At 40.2% G+C, this 24,000-nt stretch overlaps 1 protein-coding gene across 1 annotated transcript in view; it reads right to left on the bottom strand.

Annotated features, from left to right (window-relative positions):
- The window catches only part of acsf3 (acyl-CoA synthetase family member 3), a 79,966-nt gene that overhangs the window by 7,976 nt on the left and 47,990 nt on the right, over window positions 1-24,000 (bottom strand). The window lies entirely within an intron of this gene.

Here is a 24,000-nt window from a genome sequence, read left to right as displayed (position 1 = left end):
ACACACACACACACACACACACACACACACACACACACACACACACACACACGCCATCAGCCGCAGGGACAGTGTGGCACACCCTATCCAAACCAGGTGCACGTTTCCTCGCTGAAAGCCAAACGGTGCCACAAAGTGACAAAAGCAAAGCCAGTCATAACATATTCGACGCTTGATGTGCAGCTATGGGAGCTGAAGGCCCTGTCCCAAACGGCACACTTCATGTTAAGTCCACAAGACCGAAAGGCAGTGTTGTAAACTCCAGACTCTGTCTCGAGACCATATTTTAATGGTCTTGGTCTTGTCATGGACTCGTATTGACTCGTACTCGAACATATTAGGAATCGGACTTATTCCCAAAGTGTACTCGAGTACCATTCAATGAGCATTACCGTACATTAATATTTCTTTAAATTTATGTGTCCACCTGCCATCAACCTGTAGGTATTCCGCTTTCCAGAACGTCACATTGCTACATTATTTAATATAAGGTAATAAAAACAGGATTTTTTCAAATAAAGATTCAAACGGTTATGAATCAGCGAATTGATTCATGATTCGGATCGCGTGTCAAACTGCTGAAATCACGAGACATTGGCGATCCGAATCATGAATCAATTCGCTGATTCATAACCATTTGAATCTTTATTTGAGGATTGAACACAAACGTGGAAGAGAAGCCAATGCGGAATAAAGCCGTAGTTTTTGTTATTTTTGGACCCAAATGTATTTTGGATGCTTCAAGAGACTCTAATTAACCCACTGATGTCTCATATGGACTACTGTGAAGATGTTTTTATTCCCTTTCTGGACATGGACAGTATAGTGTGCATACACTTGCATACGCTCTCGGACTAAATATAAAATATCTTAAACTGTGTGTGAAGATGAACGGAGGTCTTACGGGTGTGGAACGACATTAGGGGGAGGAGTTAATGACAGACATTTCATTTTTGGGTGAACTAACCCTTTAACATAAAAAATAAATAAAACAAAAACAAAATCAAAAACAAAATGTTTGACAGAAGGCCGCCCGCCCGTTTCAGTGTGGACGAGAAACTTTTGGAAAATGTTTGAAAGTACTATTGTGGGCTTTGAAAAGAAATGCCGTTTTCAAATGTATCCGAATTAATGTAGCCGTAGCCTTAGGGCTCCATTTGGGACAGGGCTGAAATAGGAATTGGTCCAATTGCTGAAATGAATGTGGAGTTGAGGTCTTGTGGCCTATGCTTCTACTGTACATGTCCGTGAAGTCCAAGAGAACAGAGTGTGTCATTTTTGTCATTTGACGATTCAAAAAGAGCTCAGAAATAACTTCTTTGAAACCCTACACATAAGATATTCCTATGATCAGATGGAGATGATAAATAACACTGATGTAGAAGCACCTAACGGTTGTAAGGTGTTGTCGATTGGAATATTGTTCCAGGGTCTACAAAGATGTTGGAACATGTTGCACTTGGTGAACTGCAAAAAATGCTTTTCTTACTTAGTATTTTTGTCTTGTTTCTAGTCCAAACATCTAAAAATTCTTAAAACAAGAAGTATTTACTAGACAAGTAAAAGTAATTGTCTTGTTTTGGGGAAAAATAACTCAAAATGAAGAGAGTTTTTGCTTAAAAAAAGCAAAATAATATGCCAATGGGGTAAGAAAAATAATCTTAATTCAAACAGAAAACAAGATTATTTTTCTCACCCCATTGGCAGATTATTTATCTTATTTTAAGTAAAAACTCTCTTCATTTTGAGTTATTTTTTCCCCAAAACAAGACAATAACTTTTGCTTGTCTAGTAAATGTTTCTTAATGTAAGAATTTTTAGATGTTTGGACTAGAAACAAGACAAAAATACTAAGAAAGAAAAGCATTTTTTTGCAGTGTGAAATCACATTCACCCTAAATGTCCTAGTACAGAGAATTAATTTAAACATTTAACGAAGACAATGACTTAAGCCTCATGAGAGATTAAGAGTCCATCAGATGCACACTACAACATCTCGGCTGAACTAGAAGGTCATCTGGGTATGTTTTACCAATTGTTTTATGGAGGAATACCCCATATTCAGACTGATATGCCATACTTTTTTTAAGCATATTGGCATATTCTCTAATGGGAAATTAAACCAAGCAACCAACAAAGTTGTGCATTTCTTGTCTCAGTTGTTGCTGGTCAGGAGAATCAAGGATTAACATCAGAAAGAGGGAAAATTCAGCTTTTTTCATGACATGTCTGGTTAGGACAAGGTGTTATCCTCCACTTTAACACACACCTTGATGAGAGGCCAAAGATTTCAATCTGAGTCTGAAAAGAACAAGCCATCACTAGCCAGGCTGTCTTCCAATCTCTTTAGCAGAGCGGAGACAAAGAGACTATACTCATCGAGTGTTGGGGCTCAGCTGGGGCAGGACCATGAAGCCGACAGGAAATAGGTCATAGCAGGTGAGTGACTGAGTGTGAAAGAAAAGGAGGAAAGAACATTGGCCAAAGGTGTTGGGTGTCCAGCGTGGATCATTATTGAGTGCTAAGCCCCAGCTGTGGTGAAGGGGAGTTGAGAAACGAGAGAGCATGTGTGTGAGCTGTGTGTAGGTTAAAGACAATATGTCATGGGTTATAGTGTGTGTGTGTGTGTGTGTGTGTGTGTGTGTGTGTGTGTGTGTGTGTGTGTGTGTGTGTGTGTGTGTGTGTGTGTGTGTGTGTGTGTGTGTGTGTGTGTGTGTGTGAGAGAGGGGAGGTTAAGTTGGCAGGGCAGGGGCAACTGGGCATAAGCTGTGACTGGTGGGAGATGAAAGACAGTTGATGACTGAGATGGCAATCACATCAGCACCTAAAAACTCACTGCCACAAACCCGAATTATCTTCCCTCCTTTATTAACGCAATGCCATCATCCCCTTCCTATAGGGAACATCTGTATTAATAGTATATCTAAAGGGATAGCTCAACCAAAAATGATAATTCTGCATTATTTACTTACCCTTGTGTCGTTGCAAACCCGAAAGTCTTTCGTTCATCTTCAGAACACAAATGAAGATATTTTTGATGAAGTCTGAGAGATTATTCTAAACGAATACCACATTGAAGGCCCAGAAAGGTAGTAAAGACATCATTTAAGTAATCCACAACACTCCAATGTTTTGAAGAGACACGAGTGCTTTGTTTGCACAAAAAAACAATTGACCACGTTTTTCGAAATGTTAATCCCCAACACGTTCACTAGAGCACCCTGACGCATGCATGTTGTGAATGCGCGTTGGAGATTAATATTTTGTAAATAGAGTAAAATACAAATTAAAATTATTGTAAATTAAATAAATACCATATTGCTCCTGATTATAAGACAACCTGATTAAAGAAAATGCTTTTATCTGAAAATAATTTTCATTCTACATATTTTTCATATTTAAATTTTTGTATTGAAAGTATGGCAAATAATGCGTATTAAGTGTCACAATCTTCTAACATTACACACACCGTATTTCTTGGCATGCTCGTTTAACGCGTACTTGGCGCCACCTGTTGTATTATTGACATGTAAAAGTCTAGACCTAGCCAAGAAATCTAGACGCACCCTAGCGGCGGCAAATCTAATCTGAGTGTCGTCAAGCAACTCTCAATACCCTTCTGAGCTGTAATCGCCTCTCTGGCCGGGCCAATCACATCGTGTATAGAGTCGGTGGGCGGGGCCATAATGACGACGGCCGAGTTGCGTTTGCGTGCTTCTAGTAAACACAGAAACTGGCGAACGGCGGTCTGTCGAATCAGCTTTGACCGCGACTCTAAGACTTGAGTTAAGCTTTTCTCTGAGAAAAGAACAAAGAACGGCACCGAAGTCATTCTTAAAAAGGGAAGATGTGTTCAGAGTTTAGCCGACCGGATACAGCGAATGTTTAATCTGTCAGCGAGCTCTGTTTCACCTTCGTTGCTCTGGTTGGTGTAGCGCTATCCTATCGCGAGCAGAGGGAGTTTGAAAGACAACCGTTTATCCCGCCCCTCAGATTGAGCCGTCAATGGAGAGTTTCCAGACCAAACATCTTGATGTGGCTCTGGCTTGTCAGGCTAGTCTAGACCCTGAATATAAGACAAACCCATTTTTTCAGATGTATTTCTAAGAACAAAAACTTATATTCGGAGCAATATGGTAGTAAATTATGTTTTTTGCGCAAAGCACTCGTGTCATTAAAAAGATCTTCATTTGTGTCTTACAGGTTTGGAACAACTTGAGGGCGAGTAAATGATTGGGTGGAATATAACTTTAAGGTTCAAATCTAGGGACATATCTAGAAAAAAGAAGACTTTTGACCCTGTTCTAGTAAGTTACCACTTAGAAACCATCCAGAACTCCCTATAAACCACCTTTGCAAAACCCACTATACTCTAGTATTGCAGTGGCAAGTTTTTGCACACTCACATTTTTTGTGAGTGACACTTGCTTCAACTCACTAAAGGTGCCAAAATAGGCAGCGAAGTTCAAATCTTACAATATACACCGATTAGGCATAACATTAGGACCTGAAGTGAATAACACTGATGATCTCTTCATCACGGCTCCTGTTAGTGGGTGGGATATATTAGGCAGCAAGTGAACATTTTGTCCTCAGAGTTGATGTGTGTGAAGCAGGAGAAATGGGCAAGCGTAAGGATTTGAGCAAGTTTGGCCAGATTGTGACGGCTAGACGACTGGGTCAGAGCATCTCCAAAACTGCAGCTCTTGTGGGCTGTTCCCGGTCTGCAGTGGTCAGTATCTATCAAAAGTGCTCCAAGGAAGGACCAGTGGAGAACCGGCCACAGGGTCATGGGCGGCCAAGGCTCATTGATGCACGTGGGGAGCGAAGGCTGGCCCGTGTGGTCCGATTAAACAGACGAGCTACTGGAGCTCAAACTGCTCCAGAAGTTAATGCTGGTTCTGATAGAAAGCTGTCAGAATACACAGAGCATCTCAGTTTGTAGCGTATGGACCAGTCAGGGTGACCTCTGACCCCTGACCCCGCCGAAAGCACCAACAGTGGCACGTGAGCATCAGAACTGGACCGCGGAGCAATGGAAGAAGGTGGCCTGGTCTGAGGAATCACGTGTTCTTTTCCATCACGTGGATGGCCGGGTGTGTGTGTGTGTGTGTGGCTTACCTGGGGAACACATGGCCCCAGGATGCACTATGGGAAGAAGGCGAGCCGGCGGAGGCAGTGTGATGCTTTGGCCAATGTTCTGCTGGGAAACCTTGGGTCCTCCATCCATGTGGATGTTACTTTGACACGCTCCACCTACCTAAGCATTGCTGAGACCATGTTCAGCCTTTCATGGAAACGGTATTCTGGTGGCTGTGGCTCTTCCAGCAGATAATGCTCCTGACACAAAGCACAAATGCTTCAGGAATGGTTTGAGGAGCACAACAACCAGTTTGAGGCGTCGACTCGGCCTCCAGATTCCCCAGATCTCAATCCAATCGAGCATCTGTGGTATGAGCTGAACAAACAAGTCAGATCCATGGAGGCCGCACCTTGCAACTTACAGGACTTAAAGGATCTGCTGCTAACATCTTGGTGCCAGATACCACAGCACACCTTCAGGGGTCTAGAGGAGTCCATGCCTCGACGGGTCAGGGGGACCAACACAATATTAGGATAATGTTATGCCCGATCGGCTACTAATTCTTTGACATTGGTTTGGAGAGTCCAGGCCTTCTCATGGAGCGGGTCAATTCATTAGAGAAGATGTGTTAAGATCACAGGGCCAACTGAGAATCAATATAACCGGCGTTACAAAGGAATACATTAATAATTTCTGTCACTGAAAACCTTTTTCCACCATGATAGGAGTCAGAATATGATGGACATCAGTAGGCGCAATATATACGAATATGCCTATTTTGGTAATTTTCAATAAAGCTCTAACATACTACAGCGTTTCATCTTTTTTTTCACTCCCTCTCTCTCTCTCTCTCTCTCTCTCTCTCTCTCTCTCTCTCTCTCTCTCTCTCTCTCTCTCTCTCTCTCTCTCTCTCTCTCTCTCTCACACTCTCTCTCTCCCCATCTCCAGCGAGGAGCACGGCATCAATAGAGGGCCCATCTGTTCCCATACATCAGGCTCTTCATTTCAGTTTATTAGCTGGGATAAATCATAAATATTTCATTATACATCATGGGCGGCTGTCGCAGGGACAGCGCAATTTATCAGCGCTGCCCTCTCTTGCCGCCCAGCACTGGAGCAATAAGCTTTCCAGTCTATTAAACAAGATTGATACAGTGTGTAAATTTAGATATTGGGAATTTCTTCACAGACCACTGCTCCACAGTGATAGGCTGGGGTGAGGTGAAGGAGAAGCGGGTGGGTGGAAGGAGATGGAGAGAGAGAGAGAGAGAGAGAGAGAGAGAGAGAGAGAGTGATGGGGGCGGTGGGGAAGTGTCTGGGTGTTAACAGCAGTAAGAGTGTATTTACACTCGCCCCGTCCCTCTTTAAAATAACCCTTCCGCAAACGCAAGGTGTAATTTGGTCGGACAGATGAGCTGCTGGTGTTTCATCCTCTTTAGGAATCAGTAATGTCCCTGGGGAGGGATCAGAGGTCACAGAAAAGTATTATATCCTCATATGTTTTCTTCTTCATGTGGATATGAATATCACTGAGTCCTAAACAGCTGATCAATGTGATCAAACAACAACAGCTGAACGCCCCTTTTCAACGAGAGAGAGTTTGTCCTGACCCCACACAAACACACTTTAGTTTCTGCAGGAATTCACTGGGTATCACATACAATAGTACACAATAGTACGCTAACCATCACTCACGCACACACACACACACATACTAACCCTAACCCTAAACCTAACCATCACTCACTCACGCGCGCGCGCACGCACGCACGCACGCACGCACGCACGCACGCACGCACGCACGCACGCACGCACGCACGCACGCACGCACGCACGCACGCACGCACGCACGCACGCACACACACACACACACACACACACACACACACACACACACAAACCCTACCCCTACCCCTACCCCTACCCCTAACCATCACTCACGCACACACACACACACACACACACACACACACACACACACTAACCCTACCCCTACCCCTACCCCTAAACCTAACCATCACTCATGCACACACACGCACGCACACACACACGCACACACGCACGCACGCACGCACGCACGCACGCACGCACGCACGCACACACACACACACACACACACACACACACACACACACACACAAACCCTACCCCTAAACCTAACCTTCACTCACGCACGCGCGCACGGACACACGCAACCCCTACCCCTAACCATCACTCACGCACACGCGCACGCGCACGTGCACACACACACACACACACACAAACCCTACCCCTAAACCTAACCATCGCTCACGCTCACGCGTCGCACGCACGCGCACACGCACGCACGCACGCACGCGCGCACGCACGCACGCACGCACGCACACACACACACACACTACCCCTAACCATCACTCACGCACACTATTCAAATATTTTAATCAAAATGTTGATATCAAGGAAAAATCATGCTTTGAGGAATCATACCACATGATATTTTACAACCTAAACTATAGCCTTTTGATAAAAATATAACATTTTCTAATTTTGTAAAATAAACTGACACCGACACATTTGATCTAAATGATTCTTGCTTTATCAAGAATATCAAAAAAGCGAATCATATAAGAGGTCTCCTCAATAATTGCGTGTGTGTGAATAGAATTTTTAATGTATTAACATATTAATAATCACGCCTTTGACTCACAACCCTATATTCCTGTAAACTGCTTTGAAACTAATCAAGTGCCTCCCACAGGCTCAGAAAAACTATATGCAAATGAGACATGATTGATTTTGCATCGTTTATGACAACACAAGCACAGTTGCATGCTGCCACCTCAACTGCACCGACACTGACTCTAATCACACACCTAACAGCACTACGGTGTTGAACTCTGAGGCTTGATATGAGGTAAACAACAACACACTAACTGAATGATAACTTTACTGGATGAATAGTAAAAATGAGTAATTGTGCAAACACTAATATGAAGCGCAGCATAAACGCAGTGCAGCAAAGGCATCAGTCCACTGAAGTCACCGCAGAAGCGTTACGGCCCAGCGGCTTTCCTAATTAAAATGATAAGAAGCTTTATTGCACTAGTCCTTTTTTCCTCACTGTCTGGCTGAGGAGTTTAAGGGAACACAGCCATGTTGCATGCTAAACAAGGACGAACACATGATGCAATGAGGAGAAAGCATCGTACATTTAAAGCCAAGTCATCCTTCACGATCCCTCCACATATAGTGTCATCTCAGATGTTGAGCTGAGGTTTGGCGACTGCTTTAATATGTGCTTGGTTTAGAATTGGCTAAAATATGTAGTTTTTGCATGCACACAAAATGCCAAAAAACACATCTCTGAAAGCTCCTTGCACATGCCAACACTTAAACTATAGGGATGCCCGATATATCAGCCATCATATGTCCATTTTTAATGTTAACGTATCGGCCAATATATGTTCATTTTTAATGTTAGCGGTATCGATTGAAATATGTATCTTTTTTTTCTATGGGCAGTTATATGTTCATTTTTAATGTTATCGGTATTGGCCGATATATGTTCATTTTTAATGTTATCGGTATTGGCCGATAGTTGTTCATTTTTAATGTTATCATATCAACCGATATATGTAAATTTTTTATGTTATCAGTATTGGCCGATATATGTTCATTTTAATGTTATCGGAATCTGCCGATATATGTTCATTTTTAATGTTATCAGTATTGGCCGATATATGTTCATTTTTAATGTTATCGTATCAGCCGATATATGTTCATTTTTAATGTTATCGTATCGACCAATATATGTTCATTTTTAATGTTATCAGTATCGGCTGATGTATGTTAATGTTTAATGTTATTGGTATCGGCTGATATATGTTCATTTTTAATGTTATCGTATCGACCAATATATGTTCATTTTTAATGTTATCAGTATCGGCCGATGTATATTCATTTTTAATAGTATTGGCCGATATATGTTAATGTTTAATGTTATCGGTGTCAGCCGATATATGTTCATTTTTAATGTTATCGTATTGACCAATATATGTTCATTTTTAATGTTATCAGTATTGGCCGATATATGTTCATTTTTAATGTTATCAGTATCGGCCGATGTATATTCATTTTTAATAGTATTGGCCGATATATGTTAATGTTTAATGTTATCAGTATCGGCCGATATATGTTCATTTTTAATGTTATCGTTATTGGCCGATATATGTTAATGTTTAATGTTATCGGTGTCAGCCGATATATGTTCATTTTTAATGTTATCGTATTGACCAATATATGTTCATTTTTAATGTTATCAGTATTGGCCGATATATGTTCATTTTTAATGTTATCAGTATTGGCCGATATATGTTCATTTTTAATGTTATCAGTATCGGCCGATGTATATTCATTTTTAATATTATTAGTATTGGCCGATATATGTTAATGTGTAATGTTATCGGTATCTGCCGATATATGTTCATTTTTAATGTTATTGGTATCGGCCGATATATGTTCCTTTTTAATGTTATCAGTATCGGCCGATGTATATTCATTTTTAATATTATTAGTATTGGCCGATATATGTTCATTTTTAATGTTATTGGTATCGGCCGATATATGTTCATTTTTAATGTTATCATATTGGCCGATATATGTTCATTTTTAATGTTATCAGTATCGGCCGATGTATATTCATTTTTAATATTATTAGTATTGGCCGATATATGTTAATGTGTAATGTTATCGGTATCTGCCGATATATGTTCATTTTTAATGTTATCGTTATTGGCCGATATATGTTAATGTTTAATGTTATCGGTGTCGGTCGATATATGTTCATTTTTAATGTTATCGTTATTGGCCGATATATGTTAATGTTTAATGTTATCGGTGTCGGTCGATATATGTTCATTTTTAATGTTATCAGTATTGGCCGATATATGTTAATCTTTAATGTTAACGGTGTCGGCCGATATATGTTCATTTTTAATGTTATCGTTATTGGCCGATATATGTTAATGTTTAATGTTTTCGTAACGGACAATATTTGTTCATCCTTAATGTTATTGTATCAGTCGATATATATCTTATATATATCGATATATCTTTAATGTTATTGTAACGGCCGATATATGTTCATCTTTATTGTTATCTGTATCGACCAAGAAGAAATTGGGCTTATATATTAACGTAGACAAATAATGTATTATTTCCTTCAGCTGAGACACTTCAGATGCACATTTTTCATTATAATGGTTTTGATTTGCTTGAAATATGATTGAAATCACTTCAAAAAAGGGAAATAAAGTTCAGAGCACAAGGCTGTCATATCAGCTACAAAAATATATAATGAGAACATCATCATCGAGTGCTTCGGACACACTTTTTTTTGTTTTTACACAAATTATAAAAAAAATTGGGAGTTATATTTACTGATTAATATATTATTAATCGAATTTCAAATATAAAGAATTATCGGTTATCAGTAACAGACTAAATGTTCATATTGGTGCATCCCTAACCTAAACAAACATAAATAGGCCGTTTTGCTGGGAGCTCAGAGTGCAAACAAATACAACACACACACACACACACACACACACACACACACACACACACACACACACACACACACAGGAGAGGCTGAAGGGGGGTTGACAGCTCTGGAAAGGGCAGTGTGACAGAGGCCATGTTTCACGTCCAGCACACTTACACATCAGCGAACAAACACAGCGCTCTGACAAGCTGTGAGCTCCACTGCTCCTCCTGAACATGTGTGAATGACTCTATATTCCCTGACAGCCATGAAAGCAGAGCTGAGCTGAGGAACAGACTCCGTGCTCTTTAAAAACACACTGAATGTCGAATGGGTTTGTGACACTTGAACTGAGCTTCTGTTTGGATATTTATAGAAATTCAAAAGTTAAAAGAAACAACACTTTAACTTTATAAAGCCTACTGTAATTTTTGATACATGAATCTATTCTCTTACACACAATCCTCTATTTGTCTTCTGCTCTCTGCCTTTTTCAGTAAGTAGTATAATTCTAAATATGTCCCCTTTCAGGTTGTCCTTCACGTATTTTTGCAGTGAAATCTTTAATAATCTAGACATTAAAGACACATAAAGAATAACTTATAATAAATAATATTTCTAGCAAGAAATGTAATGGACTGAAGGAATTTAAATGGTTGTAATGGTTGCTTTGGAGAGTTTGGTCTGTTTTTAGAAAGACACTGAAGGGAAATCACACAAAAAAAGTGAAAAAGTTTACTATAAAAATGCACTGTACTCAACTATTTTTATTAGTGCATTTTTTATTATAAAAGTTTGTGTTTAAATAATTTAATTATGGATATATAAATAAACGTACATGCATACATTTAAGACAAATGTGTTATTATATATATATATATATACTACAAATCATGTTAATGTTCTATTAGATTTACATTTTATTTTATTTCCTTATGTTTGTGACTAGTCTAACAGTCAGAGCTACAATTGGGACTGTTGCTGATTGCTGGCAGCCACTGAGAGGTCGTTGTTCGTCGTTTCGCCGTTTTCAACCGCTTCTCTAATGTTTACGTTTGAATTGCTGCGGTTGGTTTCTGGTTTGGAGGACATTTGATGTTTCTCGCCGCGGGTGCTCACTGGTGGTCTCCCTTGGGCTTAAGCTGCATGGTGGCTGAAGTTTGCACCGGGCTAGCGTCATCCGGGCTCTCGTCGGCGGCGTCCGGCATGATGTTGGGATGTTCTGCTTCTCGGCTGCGCCGCTGTTCCGTCCTGCATTGCGACCGTGGAGCGACATCTGCGCCGGCCCCGGTGTGTCCACAGAAGTGCCCGGAGGAATGTTCTGCCTCTTGCATGGTGCTGCAGCGATCCCCATCGTTTGAATCATCATGAAGAAGACCCATCATCTGGTCTTCAGCTGTCGTGCCTCGGCGATGTCATCGGGACACTGCCGCTGGGAGAAATCTGAAACATGGAGTGGACCACAGTGTGCTGCGGAGCTAACAGAGACTTCCACCATCAGCTGTTTTCTGTCCACCATCAGCTCTGTTTCTGTTCACCATCAGCTCTGTTTCTGTTCACCATCAGCTCTGTTTCTGTTCACCATCAGCTCTGTTTCTGTTCTGTTTTCTGTGTTGGTTGATTGTTTGTAGTATTCTATATTTTTACTTGTTATTCATTTTTTGTTGTTATCCCCCCCCCCCCCCTTTGTTGCACTTTGAGATTCTTCGGAATGAAAAGTGCATTATAAATAAAATCTATTATTATTATTATTATTTATATATATATATATATATATATATATATATATATATATATATATATATATATATATATATATATATATATATATACACACACACACACACACACACACATACGCACACGCACATGCAAATATTTTTTTAAATATATACAGAAATGATTTTGTATTTATAAATATAGATAATAATTATACACAGCTGACACACACATATATTATGTAAACACAAACTTTTATTTTGGATGCAATTAATCAACAGCAAAAAAAATTTATACAAATATATATATATTATGAAATAAATGTGACTATAAAACTGTGTTAAAATCAAAGCTATATATCTAACCAAGTTGTGTTCCAATTTTGAAGCTTACAGTATTGTTCAAAATAATAGCAGTACAATGTGACTAACCAGAATAATCAAGGTTTTTAGTATATTTTTTATTGCTACGTAGCAAACAAGTTACCAGTAGGTTCAGTAGATTCTCAGAAAACAAATGAGACCCAGCATTCATGATATGCACGCTCCTAAGGCTGTGCAATTGGGAAATTAGTTGAAAGGGGTGTGTTCAAAAAAATAGCAGTGTCTACCTTTGACTGTACAAACTCAAAACTATTTTGTACAAACATTTTTTTTTCTTCTGGGATTTAGCAATCCTGTGAATCACTAAACTAATATTTAGTTGTATGACCACAGTTTTTTAAAACTGCTTGACATCTGTGTGGCATGGAGTCAACCAACTTGTGGCACCTCTCAGCTGTTATTCCACTCCATGATTCTTTAACAACATTCCACAATTCATTCACATTTCTTGGTTTTGCTTCAGAAACAGCATTTTTGATATCACCCCACAAGTTCTCAGTTGGATTAAGGTCTGGAGATTGGGCTGGCCACTCCATAACATTAATTTTGTTGGTTTGGAACCAAGACTTTGCCCGTTTACTAGTGTGTTTTGGGTCATTGTCTTGTTGAAACAACCGTTTCAAGGGCATGTCCTCTTCAGCATAGGGCAACATGACCTCTTCAAGTATTTTAACATATGCAAACTGATCCATGATCCCTGGTATGCCATAAATAGGCCCAACACCATAGTAGGAGAAACATGCCCATATCATGATGCTTGCACCTCCATGCTTCACTGTCTTCACTGTGTACTGTGGCTTGAATTCAGAGTTTGGGGGTCGTCTCACAAACTGCCTGTGGCCCTTGGACCCAAAAAGAACAATTTTACTCTCATCAGTCCACAAAATGTTCCTCCATTTCTCTTTAGGCCAGTTGATGTGTTCTTTGGCAAATTGTAACCTCTTCTGCACATGCCTTTTTTTTTAACAGAGGGACTTTGCGGGGGATTCTTGAAAATAGATTAGCTTCACACAGACGTCTTCTAACTGTCACAGTACTTACAGGTAACTCCAGACTGTCTTTGATCATCCTGGAGGTGATCATTGGCTGAGCCTTTGCCATTCTGGTTATTCTTCTATCCATTTTGATGGTTGTCTTCCGTTTTCTTCCACGTCTCTCTGGTTTTGCTCTCCATTTTAAGGCATTGGAGATCATTTTAGCTGAACAGCCTATCATTTTTTGCACCTCTTTATAGGTTTTCCCCTCTCTAATCAACTTTTTAATCAAAGTACGCTGTTCTTCTGAACAATGTCTTGAACGACCCATTTTCCTCAGCTTTCAAATGCATGTTCAACAAGTGTTGGCTTCATCCTTAAATAGGGGCCACCTGATTCACACCTGTTTCTTCACAAAATTGATGACCTCAGTGATTGAATGCCACACTGCTATTTTTTTGAACACACCCCTTTCAACTAATTCAACTAATTGCCCAATTGCACAGCCTTAAGAGCGTGCATATCATGAATGCTGGGTCTCATTTGTTTTCTGACAATCTACTGAACCTACTGGTAACTTGTTTGCCACGTAGCAATAAAAAATATACTAAAAACCTTGATTATTCTGGTTAGTCACATTGTACTGCTATTATTTTGAACAATACTGTATATTTAAGTTACTATAATATTTGTTTAGGCGTAATACCAATGTAATACCAATGTAGTAAAAATCACTGCTTTATGTCAAGATAAGTCAAGTTAAGTCAAGTCCCTGCTTTATGTCAAGTTAAGTCACTGCTTTATGGTGGTGGTGGTGGTGGGGGGGGGTCGTTTGGGGGTAAAATGTGTGTTATTTTGGCAAGGTTAATAGACACAGGTAAATCTCGAAAGTGGACTTGCATATAATTTTAGTCCACATTAGCAGTGATGAGAAAAAACAGCCAATGTGGATATTATTATAATTTAATATTGATCATGATTATTATCATTTTAATGAATATTTGAATATAATTAGGGCTATCAACATTCAGTCAGTCAGTCATATTCATTTATAAAGCACATTTAAAAACAACAGCTGTTGGACATTAAATTATTTGGAATAACAAGATTAATTTAACATTTAATAATGACACAATAAGCAACTACGGTACGGCCATCTTCAACATCAATAAAATATGCAGATTAAAAATATTTTTTAGTAAAAAAAAAAAAAAAAGCCCTGTTTGTTTACATTTGATAAAACCGCATAAATCAAAAACACAGATGGGGGATTGTGGGTAATATTAGCACTAAACCCTCCTGTACACATGGATGGACTTTGAAGGTCCTCCACAAATAGAATCTCATCCAAACACTATGAGCTGGGATGCACTACTTCTAGTCTTGTGCCCACTGGGACTCAGCTGTAGTCTTATTTTGGTAATTAATACCCGAGCGAGTGCTTTACACTTGGGTGAGTGATCTTATTTGTCTAATATGATCCAGCGAGAGGAGGCGGAATTGCTTTATGTTAATGGACCTGAATGCACAGCTCACATCTGATAACAGCTCGACTTTAAAATACCAGAGTTTTAGATGTAAACTATATTCAGCTGTGGCGTCCAAACGAACAATGAAATGATTCCAGACATTTCAGAGATTACAGAATGTCCTGAGTTTATTTTCTTACCCCATTGGCAAATTGCTTTTAGCACAAATCTAACAAACTAGATGGTGTAGAAACGATTAACTTAAAAGGGTCCCTATTATGCATTTTCAGATATTACTTTTCATGAAGTGTGAAATAAATCTGTTTGTGAATGTAAGAGGTCTGCACGGTTTCAAAGATGTAAGCTATTGTCTCCCAAAAGAAAGACATCAGATTCTGATCTGCCTGAAACGAGTCGTCAGTAATTCCAGTCGATGTAGCTTTGTAACAGATTTAAAATAATCCCAGCCTGTGGTCTTGATTGGCTGAACAGCGTCTCTTTGCCCCGCCCTCAAACACTAGTTGTATCTGAGACTGGAAGAGTTTGGTTGGTGTTGTTCATGTGGAGATGATGGTGTTTTCTGCTGCCAAAGCAAATCCACTTTGATGCACTTCTAAAGGATGAGGACTGGTACTTTTATTGATACGTTTTATTAGACTTCCTTGTGATTTTTTAGTAAGTCACAAGGAAGTCTAAAGTCTTAACCTTCAAGTCTCAAGCAAGTCCAAGTCAATTTTTGTGACAAGCAAGTCACTGCTTTATGTCAAGTCAAGTCACTGCTTCACGTCAAGTTAAGTTAAGTCAAGTCACGCTTTATGTCAAGTCAAGTCCCTGCTTTACGTTAAGTCAAGTCAAGTCACTGCTTTATGTCAAGTCAAGTCCCTGCTTTACGTTAAGTCAAGTCAAGTCACTGCTTTATGTCAAGTCAAGTCCCTGCTTTACATCACGTTAATTCAAGTCCCTGCTTTACATCAAGTTAAGTCAAGTCACTGCTTTACGTCAAGTTAAGTCAAGTCACTGCTTTATGTCAAGTCAAGTCCCTGCTTTACGTCAAGTTAAGTCAAGTCACTGCTTTATGTCAAGTCAAGTCACTGCTTTACGTCAAGTTAAGTCAAGTCACTGCTTTATGTCAAGTCAAGTCACTGCTTTACGTCAAGTTAAGTCAAGTCAAGTCAAGTCACTGCTTTACGTCAAGTTAACCTGTTAAGCTGATTTCTAAATTTTGAAAAAATCCTAAGAAATGTATACTCAGACTAAAACAAATACAGTTTGTGAATCCTTTGCACTAAAATCATAATTATGGTCTCATTTGAAAGCAGACACCTGGCAGTTTACTGTAAAGTCAAAATGATAATATTTTTTATAATAAAAAAAGCTATAATAAGCTTCAAAGTTTTGTAAAGTTATTAGAAATTTATTTGTATGAAATATCTTTATGAAAATAAAATTGAAGTGGGCCTTGGAGAAATCTAGAAATGCACTACAGCTAAAGCCACAAGTCTGACCATGTTATATTTCAGATCTGAAGATGATCAGTCTAAAACTCTGCATTTTATTAAACGTTTTACAAGATCGTTTCATGTGATTTTATTTTGAGATATCTCTAAAATATCAACTGATGTTTATTGCCACATCTTCTCAGCTTTCATTCTCTATTTTGCCTCTATTGTTTAGAGGTGCAAACTGCCCCATTCAGTTTGTCTCCCAGGCACACATTTACACTTCTGTGGACTGGTTATGGCTCCAATTATTATTCTTTTGTCTGCATTATAATTACTAACGATTCTCTATTCAAACTGTTCTATTCAAACCTCATTTCTAAATCAAACCTCTCACTTTACCCTCACTGAGACTCTATTGAATGCATTTCGTCCAAATAAGCATTTCAGTAGTTTTACATTTAGAAAATGTTCATAAAAATAAAGTATTTACTCAGTGGCAGGTGCATCTAGGGCAAGCTAGCATGTTAGCTTAGCACACCAGCAAAACAACAATTTATACGATTAAAATCATGTTTTATTCAAAACTTGCTTCATATCCCTTTATAATTTATAAGTCGAGTGTTTTATATAACAATATGTGATCTCATATAGCTTCGGGTCAAAAAATCTGACAGAAAATACACAATGCTAAAAGCTATGTGGAATAGCATTGCATTATAAATATCATCTATTATGAAACCACCCAACATGGCATAAAGAACACAGACCAACCATATATTGCCGCGATTGTGTGTTTATTGTCTTAAAACGTGTCTATCTGCATAAAATAGCGATATAACGATCTCAGGAAGCTGTTTTGGAAATGTCAGATACTTCCTGAATGTCACATGGTGTGTCTGTTCTTCATGTGTTCCCCATGGGGTGAATTTTCAGTAGTACAGCTTTCCAGCGCCCTCCGGCTGCCAGAATGAATTGAAAACACAGCATAACACAGTCTACTGCGCTCATAATCACACATCCGCGGATTTTGGATAAAGATTGAATAAATAATACTTCTCTGTATAGAAATTTGACTCAAACATGTGAGAATCTATCAATATTTCTCCACATCTGCACACATTTGAAGTAAAAGCCCTGAGGGAAGTTGTTTTGTCGAGTGTCTTCATGACGACCAAGGAGGAGTTTTTTATGAATGGGAGCAAATGACGCGCATATTACAATCAAAAGGTAGCGACGCCCAAGATCATATTCATAACTCCTGGCACATATTAACACATTACGGTCATTATAAGACTTTGAGAATAAAACAGAGGTAACAAAATTAAACTTTAGTCTTAGATCTTTTTAATGATGTATAGTTTGTCAAGGTAATTACTTACATCTGATAGTAATTTTGAGCTAATTTAAGCAAAGAGAGTTTCAGCACGTCCTCGTCCTCGTGACGGTTATCAGGTTAAGTCAAGTCAAGTCAAGTCACTGCTTTATGTCAAGTCAAGACCCTGCTTTACATCAAGTTAAGTCAAGTCACTGCTTTACGTCAAGTTAAGTCAAGTCACTGCTTTACGTCAAGTTAAGTCAAGTCAAGTCAAGTCACTGCTTTATGTCAAGTCAAGACCCTGCTTTACGTCAAGTTAAGTCAAGTCACTGCTTTATGTCAAGTCAAGTCAAGTCACTGCTTTATGTCAAGTCAAGTCCCTGCTTTACGTCAAGTTAAGTCAAGTCCCTGCTTTATGTCAAGTCAAGTCCCTGCTTTACGTCAAGTTAAGTCAAGTCACTGCTTTATGTCAAGTCAAGTCACTGCTTTACATCAAGTTAAGTCAAGTCAAGTCAAGTCACTGCTTTATGTCAAGTCAAGACCCTGCTTTACGTCAAGTCAAGTCAAGTCACTGCTTTATGTCAAGTCAAGTCACTGCTTTATGTTAAGTTAAGTCACTGCTTTATGTCAAGTTAAGTCAAGTCACTGCTTTATGTCAAGTTAAGTCAAGTCACTGCTTTATGTCAAGTCAAGTCCCTGCTTTACGTCAAGTTAAGTCAAGTCACTGCTTTATGTCAAGTCAAGTCCCTGCTTTACGTCAAGTTAAGTCAAGTCACTGCTTTATGTCAAGTCAAGTCCCTGCTTTATGTCAAGTCAAGACCCTGCTTTACGTCAAGTTAAGTCAAGTCACTGCTTTATGTCAAGTTAAGTCAAGTCACTGCTTTATGTCAAGTTAAGTCAAGTCACTGCTTTATGTCAAGTCAAGTCCCTGCTTTACGTCAAGTTAAGTCAAGTCACTGCTTTACGTCAAGTTAAGTCAAGTCACTGCTTTATGTCAAGTTAAGTCAAGTCACTGCTTTACGTCAAGTTAGGTCAAGTCACTGCTTTATGTCAAGTTAAGACACTGCTTTATGTTAAGTCAAGTCACTGCTTTACGTCAAGTTAAGTCAAGTCAATGCTTTATGTCAAGTTAAGTCAAGTCCCTGCTTTACATTAAGTTAAGTCAAGTCCCTGCTTTATGTCAAGTTAAGTCAAGTCACTGCTTTACGTCAAGTTAAGTCAAGTCACTGCTTTACATCAAGTTAAGTCAAGTCACTGCTTTATGTCAAGTTAAGTCACTGCTTTATGTTAAGTCAAGTCTTAAGTCAAGTCAAGTCCCTGCTTTATGTCAAATTAAGTCAAGTCACTGCTTTATGTCAAGTCAAGTCACTGCTTTATGTCAAGTCAAGTCCCTGCTTTACGTCAAGTTAAGTCAAGTCACTGCTTTACATCAAGTTAAGTCAAGTCACTGCTTTATGTTAAGTCAAGTCAAGTCCCTGCTTTATGTCAAGTTAAGTCAAGTCACTGCTTTATGTCAAGTCAAGTCACTGCTTTATGTCAAGTCAGGTCCCTGCTTTACGTTAAGTCAAGTCACTGCTTTATGTCAAGTTAAGTCACTGCTTTATGTCAAGTCAAATCAAGTCACTGCTTTATGTCAAGTTAAGTCACTGCTTCATGTAAAGTCAAGTGAAGTCACTGCTTTATGTCAAGTCAAGCAAGTCTCACAGCAGCCAATTACAGCAGTGGGCATTTACACTGAAGTCTCACAGCAGCCAATCACAGCAGTGGGCGTTTACACTGAAGTCTCACAGCAGCCAATCACAGCAGAGGGTGTTTACACTGAAGTCTCACAGCAGCCAATCACAGCAGTGGGCGTTTACACTGAAGTCTCACAGCAGCCAATCACAGCAGAGGGTGTTTACACTGAAGTCTCACAGCAGCCAATCACAGCAGTGGGCGTTTACACTGAAGTCTCACAGCAGCCAATCACAGCAGTGGGCGTTTACACTGAAGTCTCACGGCAGCCAATCACAGCAGAGACATCCCTTCAAACAGTGCGTTCAAATCAGAGGCTAAACTGAGGGTAGGAAAAATGCTTTTATTTCTAAATTATGGCAATGTTTGATGTAAAAATCATACTAACGTTATAAGAGCCCCCAGGAAACATTATTTACAGTGTAAATGTTGTCCATCTCCTACAAAACCATGGCCATCTAAATCAAATCCATGAAAGCTCAGGAGAACAAGGCAAGAGTAAGAAGTAGATTAGGTCAAGCAGCGGATGAGGGCAGTCCCTCAGTGAGACCGGAGGCTCGCAGGACAGACATATCTCGAGGAAGACCTCAGAGCTGCTCAAGTTTCTCATCTACCCACAGCAAACTGACCCCTGCTACAAGCACAAGACACACTCACAACTTGCTGTAGCTTCTGGGTGTGTGTGTGTGTGTGTGTCCATACACACGCCTGTTGGAAGGACATGCAGAGCCGTCGGTGCTACACACAACCAAGAACAGGAGGACAACGCAACGCTCGTTGTCATCTAACTTCTATTGTTACTTCTTCTGGTGTGTAGCGCTGTGTTATTGTGAATGACTGATCATTGAACATTATTTCATAAGACAAATGTGTCTCTTTCTACTTTAACACTTTCTGTGAAGCCTGTATTTATAATGTATTATAAGATAACTCTTAATGTATTATAATGCACACATAATGCCTTATAAACAGCCTTGTATCATCTGATAAATAATCATAACAGTCTCAATGCATTATAACACCAGACAAAGCTTACATTTATAATGAATCATAAGGGTATTGTTTATTCATTATTATTACGCGGCTCTGTGAAATACTTGATTCTGATTGGTCAATCGTGCATTCCAGCGGTATGTTATTCCCAGATAACAGCCGCTCATCCGGGTACTGCGAGTTATCTTGACCGGTTCTTCTTCTGTGCTTAACGCTGGCGCCATCTTGTGGCTTAAACAGCCGTGGGTTACAATGGAAGACTTCAAGGCGGGTTTCCTTTATAAAGTTTTAAATATGGATATTCTTCTCACACAAACGCATCGACTGGAATCAGAAGGCTCTATTAACCCATCGGAGCCGTGTGGAGCACGTTATTTGACGGACAGCTGCATTTTTTATGGACTTCAAACACAACTACTGCTGGGATTAACGTTAGCCTGGACTTTTTAAATATAACTCTGATTGTATTCGTCTGACAGAAGAATGTCATAAACACCTATAATGACTTGAGGATGAGTAAATCATAGGCTTGGTTTCATTGTTGGCTGAACTAACCCTTTCAGCATTCATTTCAACATTTAGCAGCAATAGATAAAGGCTTAAAGCAGTCTGTAACTGTTTTTCTTTGCGGAAGCTTTGCAGAAGAGCTAATCAAATATTTAATCTCGAGACAATATTTTGTGTCCAATTTATTTGAGACTAGTAGCCGTGTAATAAGCGGGATAATGTCCACCCAGCCGGTTGTTATCGCAGAATAAACCCCTTCAGAGTGACGCTCCGCTTCGCGTCGGGGTCCTGATCACTCTGACGGGGTTTATTCTGCGATAACAACCGGCTGGGTGGACATTAGCCCTTACTTAACTACCTTTTAATGTGTAGTATTGTCTCATGAATAATCGTAACAACAACAGTAATAATATTTACCTATTTGTGGCTATAACTATTACGAGTATGATTTATAACACACAATGAATCTAATGTTATCTACTTAAATTATAATGGATTATTAAACACTGATCAAGCATAACATTGTGACCTCTTACAGGTGAAGTGAATAACACTGATGATCTCTTCATCACGGCTCCTGTTAGTGGGTGGGATATATTAGGCAGCAAGTGAACATTTTGTCCTCAGAGTTGATGTGTGTGAAGCAGGAGAAATGGGCAAGCGTAAGGATTTGAGCGAGTTTGGCCAGATTGTGACGGCTAGACGACTGGGTCAGAGCATCTCCAAAACTGCAGCTCTTGTGGGCTGTTCCCGGTCTGCAGTGGTCAGTATCTATCAAAAGTGCTCCAAGGAAGGACCAGTGGAGAACCGGCCACAGGGTCATGGGCGGCCAAGGCTCATTGATGCACGTGGGGAGCGAAGGCTGGCCCGTGGGGTCCGATCAAACAGACGAGCTACTGGAGCTCAAACTGCTCCAGAAGTTAATGCTGGTTCTGATAGAAAGCTGTCAGAATACACAGAGCAGCTCAGTTTGTGGCGTATGGACCAGTCAGGGTGACCTCTGACCCCTGACCCCGCCTGACACGCTCCACCTACCTAAGCATTGCTGAGACCATGTTCAGCCTTTGATGGAAACGGTATTCTGGTGGCTGTGGCTCTTCCAGCAGGATAATGCTCCTGACACAAAGCACAAATGCTTCAGGAATGGTTTGAGGAGCACAACAACCAGTTTGAGGCGTCGACTCGGCCTCCAGATTCCTTATAAAAGCATATATTAAGGGATAGTCCCCCAAAAATGCCCTCATGTCATTCTTTCTTCTGTGGAACAAGAAAGAAGATATTTTGAATAATGTTGGTAGCCAAACAGTTTTGGTCCCTAAAGGCTTTCCATTTCTTTTTTGTTTATACAATGGAAGTCAATGGGAACCAAAACTGTTTGGCTACCAACTTTATTCAACATATCTTTTATGTTCGGCAGAAGAAAGAAATGCATTCAGGTTTGGAACGACATGAGCGTGAGCAAATAATGACAGCCTTTTCATTATTGGGTGAACTATCGCTTGAAGTGCGCTCAAACAGCACGTGGCTGTCTGTGACGGCGACAATAAGGTCACGTCTCCCTCTCTCTGCCTTTCACTCCTCACACCTCATGTCAAGCACAGCACAACCAGCAGCGCTCCATCTGCCAGCATGGGGCTCTCTCTCCGAAACAGCGAGTCTTCTGCTCGCCAACAGGAAGACAGAGAGATTGTCCCTGTACTCAATATGTGGCCCTTTCAAGAGCTGACAAATCAGCTTAGGTTACTGAGCAGGTTTATGGCTCAAGAACACAAGATGAATTTAAAATATCTCAAATATATTGAAGATTTAGCTCTATGTGTGTGTGTGTGTGTGCGTGCATGCGTGAATGAGAGTGCGTGTGAATGAGTGTGTGTGTGTATGTGAGAGTGAGTGTGGGTGTGTGTGTAAGTGAGAGTGAGTGTGTGTGAGTGTGTGTGTGTGTAAGTGTGTGTGAGAGAGTGAGTAAGTAAGTGAGTGTGTGTGTGAGTGAGTGAGTGAGTGAGTGAGAGTGAGTAAGTGAGTGTGTGTGCGTGTGTGTGTGTGAGAGAGTGAGTGAGTGAGTGTGTGTGTGAGTGAGTGAGTGAGAGTGAGTAAGTGAGTGTGTGTGCATGTGAATGAGTGTGTGTGTGTGTGTGTGTGTGAGAGTGAGTGTGGGTGTGTGTGTAAGTGAGAGTGAGTATGTGTGAGTGTGAGTGTGTAAGTGTGTGTGAGAGAGTGAGTGAGTGAGTGTGTGTGTGAGTGAGTGAGAGTGAGTAAGTGAGTGTGTGTGCGTGTGAATGAGTGTGTGTGTGTGTGTGTGTGTGTGTGTGAGAGAGTGAGTGAGTGAGTGTGTGTGTGAGTGAGTGAGTGAGAGTGAGTAAGTAAGTGAGTGTGTGTGCGTGTGAATGAGTGTGTGTGTGTGTGTGTGTGAGTGAGTGAGTGAGAGTGAGTAAGTGAGTGTGTGTGCGTGTGAATGAGTGTGTGTGTGTGTGTGTGTGTGTGTGTGTGTGTGTGTGTGAGAGAGTGAGTGAGTGAGTGTGTGTGTGAGTGAGTGAGTGAGTGAGAGTGAGTAAGTGAGTGTGTGTGCGTGTGAATGAGTGTGTGTGTGTGTGTGTGTGTGAGAGAGTGAGTGTGGGTGTGTGTGTAAGTGAGAGTGAGTATGTGTGAGTGTGAGTGTGTGTGTGTAAGTGTGTGTGAGAGAGTGAGTGAGTGAGTGTGTGTGTGAGTGAGTGAGTGAGAGTGAGTAAGTGAGTGTGTGTGCGTGTGAATGAGTGTGTGTGTGTGTGTGTGTGTGTGTGTGAGAGAGTGAGTGAGTGTGTGTGTGAGTGAGTGAGTGAGAGTGAGTAAGTGAGTGTGTGTGCGTGTGAATGAGTGTGTGTGT

Source organism: Pseudorasbora parva, chromosome 1 (genome assembly GCF_024679245.1).
Source record: "Pseudorasbora parva isolate DD20220531a chromosome 1, ASM2467924v1, whole genome shotgun sequence".
In the NCBI taxonomy this organism is placed as follows: Eukaryota; Metazoa; Chordata; class Actinopteri; order Cypriniformes; family Gobionidae; genus Pseudorasbora; species Pseudorasbora parva.
The sequence above is the reverse complement of the archived record's forward strand: the minus strand, read 5'-3'. Positions and strand labels throughout refer to the sequence as shown.